General features: G+C 35.9%; 1 non-coding gene across 1 annotated transcript; it reads right to left on the bottom strand.

Annotated features, from left to right (window-relative positions):
- Positions 1-3,045: 3,045 nt before the first annotated feature.
- On the bottom strand, positions 3,046-3,152 carry LOC127739862 (small nucleolar RNA R71). The gene has a single exon (XR_008000604.1). It is a non-coding gene; the product is annotated as a small nucleolar RNA R71 (small nucleolar RNA).
- Positions 3,153-5,648: the final 2,496 nt, after the last annotated feature.

Raw genomic sequence — 5,648 nt, 5'->3', positions numbered from 1 at the left:
ATTTTCACTGAGAGGATGGGAGGTAGCCATTGACAACGGTGAAACCCTACATACAGCTTGCCATGGAAGGAGACTTGCGTGTTTGAAGAAGAAGACAGTAGAAAGGCAGAGATTCAGAAAGATGTAGCATCTCCAAAACCTCAACCTATTCTCCATTACTGCAAAACAAGCAACCATTTCATGTTCTTTTGTTTTTCACAATCAATCCTGATAATTTCTGATATCCTGACTAAGATTTACAAGATAACCATAGCTTGCTTCAAGCCGACAATCTCCGTGGGATCGACCCTTGCTCACGCAAGGTATTACTTGGACGACCCAGTGCACTTGCTGGTTAGTTGTGCGGAGTTGCAAAAGTGTGATTGCAATTTCGTGCACCAGTAGCCATTGACAATGGTGATGCCCTACATACAGCTTGCCATGGAAAGGAGTAAGAAGGATTGGATGAAGGCAGTAGGAAAGCAGAGATTCAGAAGGAGCACAACATCTTCATACGCCTATCTGAAATTTCCATCGATGATCTACATAAGTATTTCTATCTTTATTTTCTGTTTATTTATTATTATTATTCGAAAACTCCATAACCATTTACAAGATGACCATAGCTTGCTTCATACCAACAATCTCCATGGGATCGACCCTTACTCACGTAAGGTTTATTACTTGGATGACCCAGTGCACTTGCTGGTTAGTTGTGCGAGGTTGTGAAGAAAGTGTTGAGTTAGTAAATGCGCACACCAAGTTGAAGGCCATTATAAGAGATCACAATTTCGTGCACCAAATTTTTGGGATTGTTCGAGTTTGGACAACTGACGGTTCATCTTGTTGCTCAGATTAGATAATTTTCTTTTTGTTTTATTTTCGAAAAAAAAAATTTCAAAAATCTTTCAAAAATTTATCACCTATTTTCGAAAATTTCCAGAGTTTTCAAGAATGAATTCTAGAGTTTCATATAACATGTTTTAGCTTGGCTGGCTATTAAGCCATGTCTAATTCATAGGATTTTGATTGAGGACTTTGGATTCATTACTTTCTTTTTCCTATATGTTTTTGGAAAAATATAAAATAAAATACAAAAAAATAATAAAATCATAAAAATAAAAAATATTTTGTATTTCTTGTTTAAGTCTTGAGTCAACCTTTAAGTTTGGTGTCAATTGTATTTTTCTAAAAATTTATGCATTTTTCGAAAATCCATGCATGGTGTTCTTCATGATCTTCAAGTTGTTCTTGGTAAGTCTTCTTGTTTGATGTTCTTCATGATCTTCAAGTTGTTCTTGACAAGTCTTCTTGTTTGATCTTGATATTTTCTTGCTTTGTGTTGTTTGTTGTTTTTCATATGCATTTTTTGTTTGTTAGAGTCCATGCGTTAAAGATTTCTAAGTTTGGTGTCTTGCATGTTTTCTTTGCATCAAAAATTTTTCAAAAATATGTTCTTGATGTTCATCATGATCTTCAAAATGTTCTTAGTATTCATCTTGACATTCATAGTGTTCTTGCATGCCTCATATGTTTTGATCCAAAATTTTCATGTTTTGGGTCATAATTGTGTTTTTCTCTCTCATCATTAAAAATTCAAAAAAATAAAAAATATATCTTTTCCCTTTTCTTCTCTCAAAATTTTGAAAATTTGAGTTGACTTAGTAAAAAAAAATTTAAATTAGTTGTTTCTTATAAGTCAAGTCAAATTTTCAAATTTAAAAATCTTATCTTTTTCAAAACTTTTTCAAAAATCAAATTTTCATTTTTCTTATTAATTTTCGAAAATTCTTTAAAATATTTTTCAAAAATCTTTTTCTTAATTTTATTTTTATTTTCGAAACTTAACTAATAATTAATGTGATTGATTCAAAAATTTGAAGTTTGTTATTTTCTTGTTAAGAAAGGTTCAATCTTTAAATTCTAGAATCATATCTTTTAGTTTCTTGTTAGTCAAGTAATTAATTTTAATTTTAAAAAAAAATTAAATCTTTTCCAACCATATCTTTTTAATCATATCTTTTTATCATACCTTTTTCAAAATTTTATCTTTTTCAAAAATTTGATTTCAAAATATCTTCTTATCTTCTTATCTTTTCAAAATTGATTTTCAAATTTTTTTCAACTAACTATTTGACTTTTTATTTATTTCTTATCTTTTTCAAAACCACCTAACAACTTTTCTCTCTCTAATTTTCGAAAATACCTCCCTCTTTTTCAAAAAATCTTTTTAATTAATTAATTGTTTTAAATTTTAATTTTGATTTTATTTCTTATCTTAATTTTTGAAAATCATTAACTCCTTTTTAAAATTATTTTCGAAAACTTCTCTCTCTCATCTTATTCTATTTATTTATTCATTTACTAACACTTCTCTTCATCTCCAATCTCTGCCCCTATCCTCACCCTTGTGTTTGGATTATTCATTCTTCTTCACTCTTATTCCCTTTCTTCTTCTACTAACATAAAGGAATCTCTATACTGTGACATGGAGGATTCCTCTTCCTTTTCTATTCTCTTCTTTCTCATATGAGCAGGAATAAGGAAAAAGGTATTCTTGTTGAAGCTGATCCTGAACCTGAAAGGACTCTGAAGAGGAAACTAAGAGAAGCTAAATTACAAAAATCCATAGACAACCTTACTGAAATTTTCGAACAAGAAAAGGATATGGCAACCGAACCCAACAACAACAATGCAAGGAGGATGCTTGGTGATTATACTACACCTACTTCCAAGTTTGATGGAAGAAGCATCTCAATTCCTACCGTTGGAGCAAACAATTTTGAGCTAAAACCTCAACTAGTTGCTCTAATGCAACAAAATTACAAGTTTCATGGACTACCATCAAAAGATCCCTACCAGTTTTTAACTGATTTCTTGTATATCTGTGAGATTATTAAGACTAATGGAGTAGATCCTGAAGTCTACAAGCTCATGCTTTTCCCTTTTGCTGTAAGAGACAGAGCTAGAACATGGTTGGACTCATAACCTAAAGATAGCCTGGACTCTTGGGATAAGCTGGTGACGACCTTCTTGGTTAAATTCTTTCCTCTTCAAAAGCTAAGCAAGCTTAGAGTGGATGTTCAGACCTTCAAGCAAAAAGATGGTGAATCCCTCTATGAAGCTTGGGAAAGATACAAGCAGATGACAAAAAAGTGTCCTTCTAACAAGTTTTCAGAATGGACCATGATAGATATATTCTATTATGGTCTGTCTGAGTTTTCTAAGATGTCACTAGACCACTCTGCAGGTGGATCCATTCACCTAAAGAAAATGCCTACAGAAGCTCAGGAACTTATTGAAATGGTTGCAAATAACCAATTCATGTACACTTCTGAGTGGAATTCCGTGAATAATGGGACGCCTCAGAGGAAGGAAGTTCTTGAAATTGATGCTCTGAATGCCATATTGGCTCAGAACAAAATGTTGACTCAGCAAGTCAACATGATTTCTCAAAGTCTGAATGGATGGCAAAATGCATCCAACAGTACTAAAGAGGCATCTTCTGAAGAAGAAGCTTATGATCCTGAAAATCCTGCAATGGCAGAGGTAAATTACATGGGTGAACCTTATGGAAACATAATTCTTCATGGAGAAATCATCCAAATTTCTCATGGAAAGATCAACAAAAGCCTCAACAAGGCTTTAGTAATGGTGGAAGAAACAGGTTTAGCAATGGCAAGCCTTTTTCATCATCTTCTCAGCAATAGACAGAGAATTCTGAGCAAAGTACCTCTAACTTGGCAAATATAGTCTCTGATCTGTCTAAGGCCACTTTAAGCTTCATGAGTGAAACAAGGTCCTCCATTAGAAATTTGGAGGCACAAGTGGGCCAGCTGAGTAAGAAAGTCACTGAAACTCCTCGTAGTACTCTCCCAAGCAATACTGAAGAGAATCCAAAAAGAGAGTGCAAGGCCATATGGCCGAACCTAGAGAGGAAAGGGAGGACATGAATCCCAATGAGGAAGACCTCATGGGACGTCTCCCAACCAAGAAGGAGTTTCTTATTGAGGATCCAAAGGAATCTGAGACTCATATAGAGACCATAGAGATTCCATTAAACCTCCTTCTGCCATTCATGAGCTCTGAAGACTATTCTTCCTCTGAAGAGGATGAAGATGTAACTGGAAAGTAAGTTGCTCAATGTCTAGGAGCTTTCATGAAGCTGAATGCCAAGTTATTTGGTAACGAGACTTGGGAAGTTGACCTCCCTTTCTTATTAGTGAACTAGATACATGGGTTCAGTAAACTTTACCTCAAAAGAAATAAGATCCTGGTAGATTCTTAATACCTTGTACCATAGGCACCATGACCTTTGAAAAGGCTTTGTGTGACCTAGGGTCAGGCATAAATCTTATGCCACTATCTGTAATGGAGAAACTGGGGATCATTGAGGTACAACCGGCTATATTTTTATTGCAAATGACAGACAAGTCAGTAAGACAAGCTTATGTATTGGTAGAGAACGTGTTGGTAAAGGTTGAAGGCCTTTACATCCCTGCTGATTTCATAATCTTAGACACTAGAAAGGAGGAGGATGAATGCATCATCCTTGGAAGACCTTTCCTAGCCACAACAGGAGCTGTGATAGATGTTAACAGAGGAGAATTAGTCCTTCAGTTGAATGGGGACTGCCTTGTGTTTAAGACTTAAGGGTGTTCTTTTGTAAACATGGAGAGGAAGCATGAAAAGCTTCTCTCAGTACAGAGTCAAACAAAGCCCCCACAATCAAGCTCTAAGTTTGGTGTTGGGAGGCCATAGCCAAACTCTAAGTTTAGTGTTGAATCCCCACATCCAAACTCTAAGTTTAGTGTTGGGAGTCTACAACATTGACCTGATCACCTGTGTGGCACCATTAGAGCCCATTGTCAAGCAATTAACATTAAAGAAGCGCTTATTGGGAGGCAACCCAATTTTTATTTATCTAATTTTATTTTTCTTATTGTTCTTTAATGTTTTATTAGGTTCATGATCATGTGGAGTCACGAAAAAAATACTAAAACTAAAAACAGAATCAAAAACAGCAGAAGAGAAATCACACCTAGGAGGAAGGACTTACTGGCATTCAAATGCCAGTAAGGAGCATTTGGCTGGTGTTCCGAGGGTTTGCCTGAAACGTGCAGCTCGGTCGTCTGGAGAGGCCCGAGGTGGGGGTCCGGTGACCCGAGCTTGATATGCGGACTGGTTGGTGGTTGTACCTGCAATGACACTCCGATGCTTAAGTTAGCATGGGTCCAAGCAGATATGTGTAGATGTGGAATGAATGCCATACCTGGGTGCTCCAGTGTATTTATAGTAGTTGGCCGTGATCTTCCCTGGATAAGATATTCTTATCTTATCTTATCTTTGGGAGTTTTATCTCTATCTTTGTGGAACCGCCTTTTCTAGGCCTTTTCGGCCTTTAGGTTTGGGCTGCGTTCCTTTTGGTGGGCCTTCCTTGCTCTTTTGTCCGAGGTCCGACCTGTAGGTGTGAGCTTAACCACAAGGTCGGACCTCTTACGGGTTTGCCGAGTTGGAGGACCCCGGTCAGGGTATGAACAGAATCCATCACCTCTCTTAAATAAAAAATGTTTTTAATTGAAAAAGAAAAGAATTGCATGAATTTTGAATTTTATAACAGTTTAATTATTTTGATGTGGTGGCATTACTTTTGTCTTCTGAATGAATGC

The sequence above is a fragment of the Arachis duranensis genome, chromosome 6, assembly GCF_000817695.3.
Source record: "Arachis duranensis cultivar V14167 chromosome 6, aradu.V14167.gnm2.J7QH, whole genome shotgun sequence".
Classification (NCBI taxonomy): Eukaryota; Viridiplantae; Streptophyta; class Magnoliopsida; order Fabales; family Fabaceae; genus Arachis; species Arachis duranensis.
Note: the sequence above shows the minus strand (reverse complement) of the source record. Positions and strands in the feature narration are given on the sequence as shown.